This window comes from Phacochoerus africanus, chromosome 4, assembly GCF_016906955.1.
Source record: "Phacochoerus africanus isolate WHEZ1 chromosome 4, ROS_Pafr_v1, whole genome shotgun sequence".
In the NCBI taxonomy this organism is placed as follows: Eukaryota; Metazoa; Chordata; class Mammalia; order Artiodactyla; family Suidae; genus Phacochoerus; species Phacochoerus africanus.
The window spans coordinates 45,719,428-45,739,334 of record NC_062547.1 but is presented as its reverse complement, the minus strand read 5'-3'; the positions used below and the strand labels follow the sequence as shown (position 1 = coordinate 45,739,334).

The 19,907-nt window shown below is 40.1% G+C and overlaps 1 pseudogene; it reads left to right on the top strand.

The window, feature by feature from the left end:
• Positions 1 to 586: 586 nt before the first annotated feature.
• LOC125126555 (uncharacterized) lies at positions 587 to 680 on the top strand (annotated as a pseudogene).
• The last annotated feature ends 19,227 nt before the right edge of the window (positions 681 to 19,907 follow it).

Genomic DNA, 19,907 nt, shown 5'->3' with positions numbered 1-19,907 from the left:
TCCGATTCTTTTCATCTAATCTCACTTTCCTTTTATTCCCTGACCAAATTTTAGAGAAAAAAATTACAGTTTAAATTTTCTGGTATAGGGAAGGTGGTTAAGGAATCCAGGGCCGCATCCATGGCATGTGGAGGTTCCCAGTCACAGCAACAGCAACACAGATCTGGGCCACATCTGTGACCTACACTGCAGCTCAGAGCAATGCCAGCTGGCTCCTTGGCCCATGGAGGGAAGCCAGGGATGGAGCCTGCATCCTCATGGATGCTGATCAGGTTCATTTCTGCTGAGCCACAGTGGGACCTCCCTAAAGTATCTTTTCTAGGAAAGGAACTCTTTACCCCTAGGCTAGACTGTAGCCCAAGTAGCTTGTCCTGCCTGAACCTGGAAAAGCTCCTTGGTACCAGAAGTAAGAAGAAGGGAGGCTGCCTTGCTCAGAGTTTCCACAGCTGCGGGAGTCTGGCAGGTGGTAATTCAGTTCTGCTTCACTCATGAATATTTGCTTCCCTGACAAGATCCCTGTTGTCTCATCATGGAAGGGTAGGTCATTTCACAAGAAGGACAATTCGCCTCTCAAGACTCTGAGCCAGTGCTCACTTTGGCAGGACATATACTAAAATTGGAACATTACAGAGAAGATTAGCATGGATGACACGTACATTTGCAAAGTGTTCCATATTTTTAGACAGAATGGCCATCATTAACAAGTCAACAAACAACAAATGCTGGAGAGGATGTGGAGAAAAGGGAACCCTCCTTCACTGTTGATGGGAATGTAAATTGATACCACCACTATGGAAAACAGTATAGAAATACCTCAGAAAACTAAATATAGAAATACCATATGACCCAACAATCCCATTCCTGGGCATACATCCAGACAAAACTTTCATTGAAAAAGATACATGGGGAGTTCCCATTGTGGCTCAGAGGAGACGAATCTGACTGGTATGAGGATGTGGGTTCAGTCCCTGGCCTTGCTCAGTGGGTTAAGGATCCAGTGTTGCCATGGGCTGTGGTGTGGGTCACAGACGTGGCTTAGATCTGGCATTGCTGTGGCTGTGTTGTAGGCCAGCAGTTATAGCTCCAATTTGACCCCTAGCCTGGAACCTCAGTATGCCACATGTGTGGCCCTAAAAAGACAAACAAAAAAAAAAAAAAGAAAAGGAAAAGATACATGCATCCATATGTTCATAGCAGCACTATTCACAATAGCCAGACATGGAAACAACTTAAATGCCCACCAAAAGATGAATGGATTAAGAAGATATGGTACATATACACAATGGAATCCTATTCAGCCATAAAAAGGACAAGATAATGCCACTTGCAGCAACATGGATGGAACTAGAGACTTTCACACTGAGTGAAGTAAGTCAGAAAGAGAAAGACAGACACCATATGACATCATTTATATGTGGAGTCTAAAATATGGCACAAATGATCTATCTACAAAACAGAAAAGATCACGGACACAGAGGACAAACTTGTGTTTGCTGGGGGGGAGTGGGGGGGAGTGGGATGGACTGGGGTTAGTAGATGAAAACGGTTGCATTTGGAGTTCCCATCATGGTGCAGTGGTTAACGAATCCGACTAGGAACCATGAGGTTGCGGGTTTGATCCCTGGCCTTGCTCAGTGGGTTAAGGATCCAGCTTTGCCGTGAACTGTGGTGTAGGTCGCAGATGCGGCTCGGATCCTGCGCTGCTGTGGCTCTGGCGTAGGCTGGTGGCTACAGCTCCAATTTGACCCCTAGCCTGGGTACCTCCATATGCCGCGGGAGTGGCCTTAGAAAAGGCAAAAAGACAAAAAAAAAAAAAGGAAACTGTTGCATTTGGAGGATAATGTGAGAAAAAGAATGTATATTTATGTATGACTGGGTCACTTTGCTGTATAGCAGAAATTGACAGAACATTGTAAATCAATTATAATAAAAATTTTAAAAAATTGTCTGGTACAATAAAAATGGACTACTGTGCTTAACACAGTGAGCAAATGTGAGTAAGACCTTGGACCCTTCCTTAACACATATAGAAGGACCCATATCATGATTGATAGGAACTGTACTGACGACATGAGCCAAAGCTCAGAGGGCAAGGACAGCATCCTTCACCTCTCTGTCCTTAGCATCAGGCAAAATATGTGGCACAGTGGACGTCGACACAGGCTTCTTGACCGAATGAGGCATGCTCTGTGAGTTCAGGGGACAGAGCAGGAAGACTGCATGCACCGAAAGTTTAATCTCTGAGAATATCGTATGAGCTCAGTGAGGATGTATATGGCTTCTTTCTATGTTGTTGATGAATATTTGGGATTATTATTAGCAGGATTTCTTTTTTTTGCTTCTGTTTTTCATTAAAATTTCCTCAGAGAGATTGTTTTGTCATCTTTTCAAATTAAAACTTTCCTATCATGAAACACAGTATGATAACAAGAAAACATCAAATCTATACTAAGATGCATGGTTTGATAATATTTAATTTCTAATTATCTACAGTATTTCCATCTGAATCACAGAAAATAGGAAAATAGGAGGCTAATTTCATTTTCTATTGTAGACCTTCCCCACCACCATCCTGTACCCTGGCCACCTATCCTAACCTCTAGCTGATGTGTGTTTAGATAATAAGAGTAATTTTAGCCTTAGTCTGAGCAATATAGCAGTGAACAGATAATGAGAATTCTGTAATGTCAGTAAAGTACATGACTGTGGGGTCATAACTAATGCATATTCCCTTAATGTGAATATGGCAACGTTTTTAAAAAACATGTGGGATGGGAATTATTTCAGGCAAGACTGGAAAATGCAATTTGCCACAGTCAAAATTTATCCTCTTCAATTACAGATATGAAAAGTGGTTGAATGCTCCAATGAGTTATCAAGAGGATGATTCTCCAAAGACTGTTCTGTTACTATCTGGCATTTTCCAGAACCTCCTAGAAATATATAGAAGGCTTTTAGCATGTATTCCCCAATCCTATAGTGAAGTAAGCAGGGTTCCCCAAAATCGTGTTGAGGATTTTCATACTGCCCTTACATTTTTTAATCTTAGAGGAAATTCATTCATTCATCCAGAAGTTTTTTTGAGCATATGCTACACTCTAAGCACCAGATACAAGGATGAGCAAAACAGATATCATTTGTATTTTAATGGTGCTTACAGTCTCATATGAAAGAAACATAATTATATAATCTGGGTTGTAATCATATAAAGCAGAAGTAGGAATAAACTTTCTCAGGAGTTCCCGTAGTGGCTCAACAGTTAATGAACCCGACTAGTATCCATGAGGACGCAGGTTCGATCTCTGGCCTCGCTCAGTGGGTTAAGTATCTGGTGTTGCCGCGACCTGTGGTGTAGGTTGCAGATGTGGCTTGGATCCTGTGTTGCTGTGGCTGTGGCATAGGCCAGCAGCTGCGCTCCAATTTGACTCCTAGCCTGGGAACTTCCACATGCCACATGCATGGCCCCTATTAAACAAACAAATGAACAAACAAACAAAAAAACTTTCTCAACAACCTCCCCCTTAACCTACTTCATCACGTGCAGGAACCTGGGATCTCTATCATGTTAGAGAGAGAGAACAGAAAGGATTTCTTAGTAGCATTTTGGCTAGTGAAAATTCCTAAACTCCTGAGACAAAGGCAAAAAGAACAAGTCACCCCAGATTGACCTCAGGGCAAAACAGGAAAGGAAGAAACCAATGCTTCTCTAACCTATGATCTCTGCTCATTCTTTACATTCTCATTTTAACCGGAAGTGGGCCGTGGATGGCACTTATTGGTGCTAAAGAGAAGTTAGGCATTGATTGCTTCAGTGTACTTAAGGTGTTATGAGGACAACTGGCCCAGGGCTGAGGGGTTTCCAAAAAACCTCTGAGATCCTCTGGGTCTTTGACGCCACAGGGTCACTTTGATCTAGACATTCGAAAGCTGACTGACCGCTCGCATCACCTCCAGGAACCAATTACGTATTTGCCTGGAAATGAAAAGACAGTTTCTGCTCATGTCCTCAGAGCCCTGTTAACCAGGACACACTCCTCCCCAGACTGCAGCCTGGATCGCTGAGCCCTTCCCATATCACACTTTTTTTTTTTCTTCATTATGACTGTGCCTCTTGAAAGAAACTACAAAACATCCACTCATCACGTGTCTTGACTGATGACTTCCTTTAAACCAGACAGGGTTGAGAAGAAGAAACTAGGAAAAATAGCCTCTGGATAATTGAGCCAGGTATCACAATGGTTCATTACTGCCAGCCTGACCATTACTAAGTTCTAACTCAGTATCTGTAGGCTCTTCATTCTCACACAGCTCTGACTTGTTCGGCTGTTTTCTGTTTTTCCCCTGAGCACAAGGTAGCTGAAGGTGTTGTTATAAAAGACCATGAAATTCCTGCCTGTTACTCATAAATGCTCACTTGGTATCTATTTACTCTGTGCTTACCCATAAATTGGACCAGCTTTCTTTCTGTTCGCTTGAGTACAGATTAGTTGAGTAAATGTCCTAAAAGACATTTTCTTGATATACATACAATAGTTCTTGATATGCATATAAAGTATATAACAATGAATTTATAAACTATATATTACACAAAATAATACATAATAAATATACAAGTATATAGTGATGTTGACAGGTTGGCATTAAATGTCTACAGATAATCGTTCCCTTACCATTCTACCAGGTTTGGTTTTTGTGGTTATTGATTTGTTGCTTATTTCACTGCACACCAAATGAAAATGGGAGTGGGTGGATGGTCGCAAAAAACAATTACAATGATACCAGAAAGAAGTGATAGTTGACAACCTGATAATAAGAAATAAAATGAACTAACCATAAAACTATATTAATTTGAAGACAAAAAAATTCATATGATATCATCTCGTTCAGGGATGCTGGCCATACATATCTTATAGCCCTTGAGAGTGGACAGTATTAATGTCCAGCATGTCACGTTCCTATCATGATGTAAGCGAACTCAAGAAAGGATTAAAATTATATGCATTATGTTCTTTTAAGAAGCAACAGGAGTATGTGAAGCATTTTATGTAATTTTCCATACAAGTTGATATAGTTTGGCACTTGATGGGTTAGGGGTAAGCTTTTGTTATAATGACAGTAAAAGACACCATTCTTAAGTGCCTTCTCTAGGCTACTCAATGTGCCACGTATTTAACATAAATTGTCATTTACCTGCTGGGCAGTGATGCTGCAATATGACTGGGCATGGTTCTGTGAGCTTTAGGGAAGGGAGATTTATTCTGTGGTGACCTTGGCAATTAATTTTATCTTGAGAATTAAAAACATCAAGGGAGCTCTTGTTGTGTGTGGTATCCATGAGGATGCAGCTTCGATCCCTGGCCTTGCTCAGTGGATCAAGGATCCGGCGTTGCTGTGAACTGTGATGCGGGTCACAGATGAGGCTTGGATTCTGCATTGCTGTGGCTGTGGCTGGCAGCTGAAACTCTGATTTGACCCCTAGCCTGGGAACTTCCATATGCCTCAGGTGCAGCCCTGAAAGCAAAAAGCAAAAAGCAAAAAGCAAATGCAACAACAAAAAACATCAATTGCCTTCTTCTTATTTTAACCTGATGTAATTTAACACTTAAAGGGAAAGCCTTGTTTATAATAATAACAGCCACCACTCTTAAATATCTGCTTCTTGCCAAATATTGTGTCTGGTCTTTAACATAAATATCTTCACTTCTCTCAGGTAGTTATTATTATTCCCCCTTTACATGTCGAGAAACTGGCCGAAGGAGATTACTGTCTGCTTGAAGACCAAAAGTGAGTGGTGGAACCAACTCAAATCCAGTTGCCTAAGACACCAAAGCCTTACGCTTCCCAATCCCAGGCGACGCTAGTTACAGAGTAAATCCCCTTATGTGCACCTTATGGTTTCCTGACCATGTCCATTTCTATAAAGAACTTTCTGGTACAATGAAAAGCTTCCTATTTCTAGCTCTCTTCCCCATGGAACCCTACTGTCAGTCTGGGGGGTGGAGGGACATTCTGTATCTGATGAATCTGGGCAAAGGCAGAATTTTAATCACCTAAGAGGAACCCACCCAGAATAATTCTTCAACATGACCCGTTGAGTCTATCTGCTTCTCAGAGTAACCAGCTTGGCCCTCCTTGGCCATACTCATTTCTTTCCCAGGAAGCTGATGTCACCCTAAAAATACCCCTTTGACTTTGGAAGGAGCCTCTCCGGGTGCCTATAGCAAGAAGGAGCCTGCAGGGTTGGGAAGAGCAGCCCCCAGGGCACAAAAACTCCACTCTGCAGGAAACAGCGAGGTTCTCTCATTTTCCAAGAATGAGAGCTCGTGAAAACCTCAGGTGCGCAACATCCCATTTCTCCCTTCTGCTATAAATGGCTTTCTCATTTCTTGCCTAACCTGAAGTCTACTGACATTGTTTCCTTCATTTGGGGCTTTAATGGTAGTTGGTGTATCCCATTGAGGGCTCAGGGAATCCTGTATCAAAGCTCCACATGCCTGATGCCTCAATAATCATCATATTCTCTTTGGGAAGCATGGACTCATTAGGAAGTTTCTCAAAGTTCACGTGGTGAAAAGTCCCAGGGGGGTCATGTGCATCTTCCATGTGTTAGCAATTCCCTATTTAGCTTGCCCAACGTGTGTGCATCATTAAATACTGGATACAAGTTAAAAAAAAAAAGTAGGATTTTTCGCATGGGTTTGACTCTAATCCTCCCTTAATTAAAAGTCTTGATGTTTGGTTATTGTCAAAGGAATCAAGTAGATGTAAGGCATGGGGCTCAAAGTCCAAGTACCAAACTTTAGGATTTAACTGCATCATATTAACCTGTCAAAGCCTGGAGATATGTGATACAACACATTTCTTTTCCCAACTGTATTGGAGTTTCACCAAACGTGACACCAGTTTGTTTAATAGCTCCTCTTTCTCTGGAACACTTATGAACAGGAATATTGAAGGACACAAATAAATTGCAAGCTGCTGAAGGAAGAATATCTGATACTGGAGATTTCGTGATTCCTAAACAGAGCTGCCTGAGGAGGAGGGAAAGCAGTCAGCCACACAGGCTGTATTCTGGGGGCTCCAGTCCCCACAGCAGAGGCACAGAGGATGGCAGCTGATATAAAGAGTTGTCTCCTCACCCCCAGACCAACACCCATTAGAAGCACCCCCTTTTCAGGGACTCTGTTACTTCCCCTCTATTTAGCCACCTCCTGCCTCGGGCCCACCTGCTGTGGGAGGCTTGCTGAGTGCTCCAGCTCACAGCAGTCTCCTTCTCCAAGCCCCAGCACTCACTGCCCTTGCCAATCAGCCCAGAGCTTACTTCTCCTGGTAGGTAGATTAAGAACTCCCTCCCCCACCTGTCCACATCCTAATCCTTGGGAAATGCAGATCTGTTACTTTACATGGCAAAAGACACTTTGAAGGTATGATTCAATTGAGGACCTTGAAAGAGAGAGAGAGAGAGAGAGGAGCCTGGATCTCCCAGGTGAGCCCAATAAAATCACAAGCAGGAAGAGAGAAGGAGAAGAGGAGGTCGGACTGAGGTGATATGAGAAGAACTCAACTCACCATTACTGGTTCTGAAAGGGAGGGAGGGAGCCGGGAGCTGAGGAACGTGGGTGGCCACTAGAACTGGGGAATGGGAAGGAAGTGGATTCTCCTCTAGAACCTCCAGAAAGGACACATGCCTGCCAAGATTTCCTCACAGTGAGACTTGTGATGTACATTGGACCTCTAGCTATAAATGCGTAAGTTTATAAAGTTTTGTTTTATGCCACTAAAGTAGTGATAATTTTCATGGCAGCACTAGTAAAAGTGATTATTCTGTATATTTTATTTTTTAATTATTTCATTTGTGTGAGTCTCATCTTCCTAACAGACTATAATCATTCTTAGCAGACTGGTCTTATTCATTTTCCTTTCTTTTTCAGGTTCAATTAGATATGTGCTTTAGGCTCTAGGTGAACTCACCAAGCAGCCATATTACAAAGCTTCTGCTGACAACTTGGATAAAGCACGGCATCCAGGCAAAGACCAGGGGTCAGTTGTAGACCTATTTGCATTGACTGATTGATTGACTGATTGCTTTTTGGGTCGCACCCGCAGCATCTGGAGGTTCCCAGGCTAGGGATTGAATCAGAGCTACAGCTGCTGGCCTACATCACAGCCACAGCAACACAGGATCCGAGCCATATCTGCAACCTACACCATAGCTCATGGCACTGCTGGATCCTTAACCCACTGAGCAAGGCCAGGGATTGAACCCAAATACTCATGGATCCTAGTTGGGTTTGTTAACAACTGAGCCATGAAGGGAACTCTGTGACCTATTTTTATGAAGAAGAGAAAACCAGGCCAAATGGCAAGCTCTCTCTCCCATCTCAGAGGGCACTATCGCATCTTTTAGCATCAGGGATACAAGGGCAAGGTATCTGCCCTCCTCTTCTATCTATTTTTGAAAATCCTTCCCTCTTCCTATTGAGCAGCAGGTGGAGGGAGGAGCCTGTTCTGATTGCATCACTTAATAGAACGATTTTCTTTACTCCTCATGTTGACCCACTTCAGCTGGTCTTTCAGAGGTCAAGGGTACCTCCCAGGGCAAGTGGTGGAAGCCAAAGAGTGAGAATGCTGGTGTTAAATATAGGTACTATAAAGACACCACGAAGTTGATAGCACATTTAGAACATCAGAATTAGAAAGAAAGTTCAAAACCTTTCAATCTAAGAAATTTGTTGGACAAATGTGGAAATAGAGGTCCAAATGAATTTATCAAAGTCACGCAGTTTAGGGTTAGGGGTAGGAATCAGAACCCTGAATCCCAGCACTCTTTCTACTTCCCCTTTCCTCACTGCCTCCACTGGCAGAACAAAACACTACTGAAACAACCACAATTTCAGACAAGGTGAAACAATGCATACTGCCAGCTTAAGAAGGTAAGTTATTGGATTTTTGTTTCTTTGAACTTTGAAGCATTTAAAATTGTTATTTTATGAATCTTGCTATGGTTCTGTGTTGGTTTTGTGCTTTAGCAATTTACTTAAGCGGCAGCAGCAACCTTTTCCCGCTGCAAAATTGTCCATCTCCTAGATGCTGGTACAGGGATTGTAAATAATTCATGTCTGGTCCCTGAGCCTCTAACTACACATCACATTAGCCCAAAGCAGGAGGATGTGCCCATGTTCTCCTCAGATTCAGCTTCATGTCCAGAGGACCAGACCTTTTATCTGATGTGCGACACATAAACCATGTTCCATCAACTCAGAGCCTCAATGGTACCTTGAAAATATATTCAATTCAAGTCAAATTCTTTTACTATTTCCTCACCTGTGAAACAAAGATAATGATACCCATCTTATTAAATAGATGGGAGTTTGAGAGAGACCATATAGATAGTGAATAACACAGAGCTGGCAATTGTTCAATTGTTCATAGTTTTAATATTAATAATTTTTTGCTTTGTTTTATTTTAATACAATTTTTATATAATTTTAATACTTACTTTACATGCAACATTTTTTTCAGATAACTTTATCTCTATGTTATTAATTAAACATCAACATCACTCTCCACCAATGTTTGCATAAATCCACTTGTTAAAAGGTCTCAGTAAAATCCCCACCAGGATTCATTTCCTGCCTCTTTTTGGCAGCTATTTCTGTCCTGTACCCCCAGTAGCAACTTCATTGCCTGCTGAAAATGTCTTAGAGAAATGATTCACAATCAGTTGATTCTCTTCCCATCTACTTCAGTAAACTCACTGATGGAAAGCTTTGGCTTCTCCCCTTCTTTACACAGTACAATATAAAAATTACTTTATATTTTTAGTGCTGTCCTAGATTCACAGCAAAATTGGGAGGAAGGTACACAGAATCCCACATACCTCCTGCTCCCACACATGCACAGCCTCCCCCATTATTACCATTCCCCACCAGAGTGGTATATTTGTTACCAGTATCTTTCTGTTAGTGATTTTTAATTCAATCCATTGTGGTCTGAGAGCAGACATTGTAGGATTTCTATTCTTTTAAATTTGTTAAGGTTTGTTGTGTGGCCCAGAATGTGGTCTATCTTGCTGAATGTTTCATGTAAGCTGGAGTAAATTGTGTATTCTGCTATTGTGGAAGAGTCTGTAGATGTCAATTATATCCAGTTGATTGATAGTGTTGTTGAGTTCAACTGTGTCCTTATTGATTTTTGTGCCTGCTAGATATTTCCATTTCTGATAGAGGAGTGTTGATGTCTCCAGCTGTGCAGTGGATTCATCATTTCTCCTTGCAGTTATATCAGGTTTTACCTCACATATTTTGTTGCTCTGTTTTTAGGCACCAAAATGTTGAGGAATATTATGTCTTTTGTAGAATGATCCCATTATTATTACATAATGCCCTTCTTTAGCCCTGATAACTTTCCCTGAAGTCTGGTCTGTCTGAAATCAAAATATCTACTCCTGTTTCTTTTGTTAGCATGGTAGAACTTTCTCTACCCATTTACTTTTACTCTTTTTACTCTGTATCTTTATATTTAAAGTCAGTTTCTTGCAGACAACACTCAGTTAGGTCCTGATCTTTGATTCGCTCTGTCAGTCTCCGTCTTCTAACTGGTGCCTTCAGATCATTGACATTCAAAGTGTTCATTGATAGAGTTGGGTTAATATCTTCCATATTTGTGACTGTTTTTTATTTGTTGCACCTGTTCTTGTTGCTATTTTTATCTTCCATTTATTTTCTGCCTTTTATGGTTTTAATTAATCATTTTACATGATTCCATTTTTGTCCTTTCTTAGCATATCAGTTATATTCCTTTTAAAAACTTTTTAGTGGTTTCCCTAGAGTTTGCAATTACATTTACAACTAATCCATGTCCACTTTAAAATAACACTATACTACTTCAGGGGTAGTGTGAGTACCTTATAATAACAAAATGATCTGAATTCCTCCCTCCTGTCCCTTATATCATTGCTATCATTCACTCTACTGATATATATCATACCTCAGCATATAGACAGGTGTATAGTTATATATATCATAATCCACACTATTGAATATATCATGGCTATTATTTTGGACAAATTATTACCTGTTAGATCAATTAGGTATAAGAAAAAAATTGATCTGATGCTTACTGTGTATTGTGTTTTTTGCCTTTTAGTACACTTTAAAATTTTTGGATAGCTGGACCTGATATGCCAGCTCAAAAGAACTGCTGAAAATAGGCCTTTGGTATGGTGGTGGTAAGGTGTGGGGGTAGTGGAAGGTTTCCATTATTCTATCACTAGGTCTTGGTCTTTTATTGATTGACTGTTTGATTTATCTATCATTTTTGGTTTCCCTGTGGCATATGGACCCCCTGGGCTAGGGATCAGATCTGAACTGTAGTTAAGGCCTAAATGTAGCTGCACCAGTGGTGGATCCCCAGCCCACTGTGCTGAGCCAGGGATCAAACCCTAGTCCTGCTGCTCCCAAGATGCCAATGATCCTGTTGTGCCACAGGGGGAGCTCCTTGGTCTATTCCTCCCAAGTGTGTGCTTCACAGTTGTTACTCATTTTTTTTTTCTCTCCCTTCCCTAGGTGAGAGAGGTGACTAAAAAATTTGTAGTTAGGTATTTCCCTTCTCCTACTTGGAAGGCTAGGAATGAACTTAGAAATTTCCCTTCCTCCCAGGTCGCCAAGGCTCTGAAAATATACCAGCAAAGTTAGGCTCTGGTTAACTAGTTTCTCCTGAGTTAATAAGGGGAAGCTATATTAAGAAATACAGAATGCTCTGGTCTATTTCAAAATGGTTCCTTATTTCTTCCCCTGCTAAAAGCACCAGGGGATTTTTCTCCCATATTTACTGTGAGAATCTGGTTGAGCTTGGAGGTAAATCTCAGAGAGTTTCAGGGAAGGAAGGTGCACTTTTAATGTTCAGAAATTGTCCACACTTGGAGTTCCTGTTCTGGCTCAGAGGAAACGAATCTGACTAGCATCCATGAGGACACAGGATCAATTCCTGGCCTTGCTCAGTGGGTTAAGGATCTAGCTTTGCCATGACCTGTGGTGTAGGTCACAGATGCAGCTCGGATCCTGCATTGCTGTGGCTGTGGTGTAGGCTGGTGGCTAAAGCTCTGATTTGACCCCTAGCCTGAGAATCTCCATAGGGTGCAGTCCTAAAAAAAAAAGACAGAAATTGCCCACACTGAGCCTCCAGCAATTCATCAGTTACAGTTCAGGTTGTCCTACTCTGTCTGTACAAATTCCAGGTGTGTGTCTGGTGAGTGTCTGCTCTGGGAAGCCCTTACTCCCTGCATTCACCTCTCTGTCTCCCCAGTCTTGAGAGCAGAAATTTGCCCATTCAGTCCTTATCCCTCATAGAACTCCTACAAGAGTTGTTGATTTTTCAGTCTATTCATCATTCTATTTGTTATTATGGCTTATAAATTTATTGTAAGTGGAACCCTGTAAATCAATTTTCAGTTAAATTTCACCAGTTAATTTGACAGCTCTGAATTTCCCCCACTCTGAAGAGAATGAATTTGTGTTGTTGTTGTTGTTTGTACTGCTGCTGAGATTACTGCTGCTATGGATTTTGCTGTTTTTGTTGACTCTACATCATACACAAATTATACAGAATTACAGGAGTAACCTAGAAAAGAACACTGGCAAAACATTCTTTGACATAAATCATAGCAATATTTTCTTAGATCAGTCTCCCAAGGCAAAAGAAATAAAGCAAAAAATTTAAAGTGAGAACTAATCAAACTTAAAAGATTTTGCACAGCAAAGGAAACCATTAACAAAACAAAAAGACACCCTGTGGAACAGGGGAAAATATTTACAATGATGTGACCAACAAAGGATTAACACCCAAAATATAAAAAGAGCTAATAGAACTCAATATCAAAAAACAACCCAATCAAACAATGGGCAAAATACCTAAATAGACATTTTTTTTTTTTCCAAAGAAGACATACAAATGGGCAATAGGCACATGAAAATATGCTCAACATTACTAATTATTAGAAAAGTGCAGGAATTCCTGCTGTGATGCAACAAGATCAGTGGTGTCTTGGGAGCATTGGGACGCAGATTCAGTTCCTGGCCTGGCACAGTGGGTTAAGGATCACTGTTGCTGCAGCTTCAGCTTAGGTTGCAACTGCAGCTTGGATCTGATCTCTGGCCCAGGAACTCCATATGCCATGGGGTGGCCAAAAAAGAAAAGTGCAAATCAAAACCACAATGAGGTATCACTTCATACCAGTCAGAATGGCTATCATAAAAAAATCTATGAATAATAATTGATGGAGAGGGTGTGGAGAAAAAGAAACCCTTATATACACTGTTGGTGGGAATGTAAAATAATGCAGACGAGACAGAAAAAAAAAAAAAAAAAAAAAGGAGTTCCCATTGTGGCTCAGCAGTTAACGAATCCGACTAGGAACCATGAGATTGTGGGTTTGATCCCTGGCCATGGTACAGTGGGTTAGGAATCCCGTGTTGCTGTGAGCTGTGGTGTAGGTCGCAGACGCTGTTCAGATCCCGCGTTGCTATGGCTCTGTCTTAGGCTGGTGGCTACAGCTCTGATTAGACCTCTAGCCTGGGAACCTCCATGTGCCATGGGTGTGGCCCTAGAAAAGGCAAAAAAGACTAATAATGATAATAACGCAGACACTATTGAAACGGTATGGAAATTCCTTAAGGAACTAAAAATAGAGCTACCACAAGTCCAGTAATCCCACTCCTGGGTATATATCTGGAAAAAACGAAAAGCATAATTTGAAAAGATACATGTGCCCCAATGTTAGCAGCCCTATTTACACTAGCCAAGACATGGAAACAACCAAAATTGTCCATTAACAGACGACTGGCTTATGAAGATGTGGTATATATACATATGTAATATATATACAATAAATTATTATCCAGCCATAAAAAAAGAATGAAATGCCATTTGCAGCAACAAGGATGAACCTAGAGAATATTATGCTTAGTGAAATGTCAGGCAAAGACAAATACTATATGATATCACTTATATGTAGAATCTAAATAATAATACAAATGAATCTATATATAAAACAGAAACACACAGTCTTTAAAATTACAGTTATTAAAGAGGACATGGAGGGGGAAGTGACAAATTTAATAGTACAGTATTAACAGATACAAACTACTATACTTTAAGAAACAAGGATTTACTGAATGGCACAGGTGATTATATTCAATATCTTATAGTAACCTAGAATAGCATATAATCAGGAAAATAAACGCTGAATTATTATGTTGTACACCTGATACACAATATTGTAAATCAACTATACCTCAGTTAAAAAAAAAAAAGAGGGAAGCCTTTAGGTGTAACACTTAATTGCAAAGAAACTTAGGTAAGAATTTTCAACTACATGGGGTCTCTGCCATACCCTGATAAATTATCTTTTTAAAAGAATTTCAATCAAAAAGCATAGGAGTCTAATTTATCATAATGGATAAACATTGCAGTTAGAGTTTATTGGAGTGCTATAAATTTTTTCCATACTAAATTGTTTTTAACTGACATTGATTTCCAGAATTAAAGGTTATAAAATAAGATCATAAAATCAAGTGCCAAAGTCTCAAGTTTTTATTTTAAAAATCAGAACTTTCCTTGGCAACATTTGCTAGATCCTGTTCTGTTTCTCTTGAAGTTTAGAGAAATTTCAGGGAGGGCTGAACCCATTCTAAGCAATCTACACAGGCAAAGGTCAAAATTTCCTCAGTTCACTTGGTAAATAGGGATGGGCTCAGAGGAGAACAATCTTATGTTTCACACAGAGACCCTAGGGTTTAGTAAGAACTCAGGGGTAACTCATTTTCCTTCCCTGTCTCATGCCTGGAAACTTCTATCAAAAAACAAATAAAATCCAAGGAGTATGAGTGCAGTATAAGTGCTCAAATTTCAGAATCCAAATAGAATGCTGCATTACCTACCTAGATCTGGTTTTTATCCCAGAGGTTTAGGCAAGGACATGGGTCTGAGAGCCATTGTTGTTGCACCTCCTCTCATCCTAGCAGGCTCTTCTCTGCCTAAAATAACTGCCAGAAGATTTAAGGACCAGCGCCCAATTTTTCTCCTCTTCAGTTTTCTCTTTTGCCCATGGGAAAAAAAAAAATAGTGAAGAGTAGGCTATTCAAAAACAACCAGAGGAAGTCCTACTGTGTCCTAGCAAGTGAAGGCTCTAGCAGTTGTCACTGCAGTGGCTCAGATCACTGTTGTGGTGCAGGTTCAATCCCTGGCCCAGGAACTTAAAAAAAATTAAAAAATAAACTTAAAGGTTAAAAATAAAAAAAACCCTGCATATAGAGGCCAAATTAGAAAGTGACCACTCATGCACAAGGAAAAATTCAGAAGAGACCTGAGAAGACCTTAAGTGTACCTGAAGTTGAGCCTCAGCATAGGAACTAATGCCTTGGGGCACAAAATGTGTAAGGATATAATTCTGTCACATCACCAGCTGAAAGGGGTGGGGACAGAGATGCAAAGGAGATAAGTTTTTGTATGTTATTGAGGTTTTCCAGGTATATATTCAGATTAGAGTGTACAGCTTGAGGATATTAAAGGTAATCCCTATGGCAGACACAAAGAAAATAGCCATAGAATTCCAAAAAAAGGAAATGAGAAAGGCATTGAAATATATAATACAAAATGAAGTTAACACAAAAGAAAGCAGTAATGTAGGAAACAAGGGAAAGAAAAATTATAAGGAACACAGAAAACAAATAGTAAAATAAAAAGAAGTAAGTTTCTCCTTATCAGCAATTACCTTCAAGATAAATAGATTAAGCTCTCCAGTCAGAAGACAAGGATTAGCAGAAAGGACAGACACATGATTAACCTACATGCTAGTTATAGAAGACTCCCTTTAGATCTAAAGACACAAGAAACCTATACATAGAACTTCCATATGACTCTGCAATCCCACTCTTGGGCATATATCCGGGCAAAACTCTCCTTAAAAGAGACACATGCACCTGCATGTTCATTGCAGCACTATTCTCAATAGCCAAGACATGGAAACAACCCAAATGTCCATCGACAGATGATTGGATTCGGAAGAGGTGGTATATGTACACAATGGATTACTACTCAGCCATAAAAAAGAAGGACATAATGCCATTTGCAGCAACATGGATGGAACTAGAGAGTCTCATTCTTAGTGAAATGAGTCAGAAAGACAAAGACAAATACCATATGATATCACTTATAACTGGAATCTAACATACAGCACAAATGAATCTTTCCACAGAAAAGAAAATCATGGACTTGGAGAATAGACTTGTGGCTGCCTGATGTGAGAGGGAGGGAGTGGGAGGGTTTGGGAGCTTGGGGTTATTGGATACAACTTGGAATGGATTTACAAGGAGATCCTGCTGAGTAGCACTGAGAACTATGTCTTGATACTTATACTGCAACAGAACAAAGGGTGGGGGGAAAATGTATACATGTAAGAGAAACTTGGTCATCATGATATACAGCAGAAAAAAATTAAATAAAACAAGAAAAAAAATAAAGACGTAAATATGTTAAAAGTAAAAGGATAAAAAAAGATATTCCATGCAAATCGTAACCAAAAGAGAGTAAGCATGGCTATCCTAATAGTAGAGAAAATAGACTTTAAATCAAAAAAAGTTACAAGACATAAATGAAGATGTTACATTGCTATAAAAAGCTTAGTAGAGCAAGAAGATACAATAATTATAAACAGTTACATACTAACAGATCAGCAAACTAGACGAAGCAAAAGCTTACAGAATGGATGGTAGAAATCGACAGTTCTACAACACCAATTGAAGACTTCATATCCCACTCCCAATAATGGCTAGACCCTCAGACAGAAGATCAGCAAGGAAATAGAGAGTACTTAATGCAATAAACCATCAAGATCTAACAGGCATTGAGAGAGTTTTCTCCCCAGCAACAATAGCATACACCTTCTTCTCAAGTGCACATGGACATTTTCTGGGACACACCGTAAGTTAAGCCACCAGTTAAATCTCAATAGATCAAAAGATAGATACCATAAGAAGTATCTTCCCCAATCACAACAGAATAATGTTAGAAATCAGTAACGGCAAAAACAAATCACAAACTTGTGGAAATGAAACCACACCTTGAAACAAACAAACAAAAAAACAAAAAACGGATCAACGATGATGTCATAATCAGAAATTAGAAAACATTTACAGATGACTTAAAATGAAAATACAACATACCAAACTTAGGGGATGTTGTGAAAGCAATGCTAAAGCCTTAAATGCTTCCATTAAAAATCAGAAAGATCTCATATCAACATCCCAACTTTTTACAACTTACACCAAAAAAAGAACAAATTAAACTCAAACCTATGAGAAGGAAGCAATAACAAAGGATAGAGGAGTGGTAAAGGATAGAGGTTAGCGAGACACCAGAGATGGTTTTTCAAAAGCATCGGCATAAGTGACAATGTATTAGATAGAGGGACAAGTTAAAAAAGAGAAGGCTCAAATTCCTGAATCAGAAATGGCAGAGAGGACATTACTACCAAGCCTATAGACATAAAAAGAATAACAACAGGTACAATGAATAAGTGTACACAAAGTTGGATGTTCTAGATAAAATGGACAAATACCTAGAAACAGAAGACCTACCAAGATGGAATGATGAAGAAATAGAAAATTCAAATACACCTATGACTAGGAAGGAGAATGAAGCATTAATCCAAAATCTTCCAACAAAGAAAAGCCCTGGATACGATGGCCTCATTGGTGAATAGTACCAGACATTTAAAGAAAACGAAGACCAATCCTTGTCAAAATTTTCCAAAAACCTGAAGAGAAAGGACACACCCTAACCTATTCTTTTTTTTTTTTTTGGTCTTTTTGTTGTTGTTGTTGTTGCTATTTCTTGGGCCGCTCCCGCGGCATATGGAGGTTCCCAGGCTAGGGGTTGAATCGGAGCTGTAGCCACCGGCCTACACCAGAGCCACCGCAACGCGGGATCCGCATCTGCAACCTTCACCACAGCTCACGGCAACGCCAGATCGTTAACCCACTGAGCAAGGGCAGGGACCGAACCCGCAACCTCATGGTCCCTAGTCGGATTCGGTAACCACTGCGCCAGGACAGGAACTCCTTTTTTTTTTTTTTGGTCTTTTTGTTGTTGTTGATGTTATTGTTGTTGACCTAACCTATTCTATGAGGCAGGCCAACATCACTCTGATACCAAAGTTGGAGAAAGATTCTGCAAGGAAAAAACCCCTACAGACAAAATCCTTTATGACATGGATGTGGAAACCCTCAACAGTATGCTAGAGAGTTGAATTCAGAAGCATATTAAAAGGATCCCACAACATGACCAAGTGGGATGAATTTCTGGAGTCCAAGGATGATTCAAAATGTGAAATTTGATCAAAGTGTTATATCACAATAATGGAATATAGGGGGGAAAACACACCTGATTATTCCCACTGATACAGTAAATTATTTGGTAAAATTCAATACCTTTTCATGATTAAAAACAAAAACTAGGTATAGAAGAAGACTGCCTCAGCACAATACAACTATATGTGAAAAACCAACACCAACACCATAATCCATGATGGAAAACTGAAAGCTTTTCCCATAAGATCTGGAAGAAAATGGAAAAAAAATTTTTGAGAATTTTCAGACAGATATGGGTCTCCGGTACACTCTGATAAATCATCTTTTAGAAATTTTTTTAAATAAGCACAAGAATTTCATTTAAAAGAAGGGAAATAACATAGCCTTCAGAGTTTATCAGGAGGTGTAATTTTTTTTTCCACACTAGATTGTGGTTACCTGATGCTAATTTTGAGGTTTAAACATAATGAAATAAGATTGTACAGTCAAGTGCCAGCTAGTCATGTAACTTTTACCTCAGTACTGTTTAGTGCTTCAGTCCTAAGAAGTTTCAGGGAGGGCTGCATGCAATCCAAGTAATCGGTACTTGCTGAAGGTCTAAAATTTCGAGTGCACTTGGTAAATCAGGGATGGGCGCAGAGGAGACTGGTTCTGTAACTCAGACTAGTGAACCCTAGAATTTAGAAAGGGTACTTTTGCGCTCCAAGCAAATCCTGTTCTACCTAACTAGGTCCAAATGCTCTGCAGGCTGTAGTTAGAGCCCTCTCATAGCAGGGAGACTGCCTTGGTGAATCTGCCAGAGGAAATGAATTTCCATTCACATTCATTCAACAAACATTGGGCGAGTGCCACCTCATGTGCAAAATATGGTGCTAAGTGCTAAAGAAAAGATGTTGTTTTGTAAACTTACCCGCAGCTCAGAGCCAGGACTTCTTGGAAAGTCAGAGGACTTGAGGAAGGAGTTCATCTCAGCCCCTCCCTAACTGGAGAGACTGGCTTCTTTACTTCTTTCCAAGTAAAGCTTAAAACTGCTGGAGGCTAAGTGAGCACCCTCTGGGGGCAGACCCTGATTCCTGCCTCTCATCCCCAGCCCTTTGTGTGTAGGCGCCCAAGATTTCTGAGTGAGGAATGAATGTTGGCTTTGAACACGAAAGGCACAAGTGGCAGCCAAGGGTAGAATGCTGAGCCTACAAATTAACATAGTTACAAATTTGTCTTCTAAAGGAGTGTTTCTTAGCCATAGTGCAGCCACCTTTGCACTGATCAAAGCTGTGGTTCTTCCAATGAAAAAAGACATCCCCAGACACACATACTTACAAATGATTTCAGAAGAGTGATAGGTCGGAAATCTCAGGTTTTGGATTTTATTTTGCAAAAGCGTTTTGCGCCTGAGTTTTAAACTTTTTTTTTTTTTTTTTTTTGGTCTTTTTTCACTTCTAGGGCGGCTTCCGCGGCATATGGAGATTCCCAGGCTAGGGATCTAATCAGCGCCGTAGCCATCGGCCTACGTCAGAGCTACAGCAACGCTGGATCCGAGCA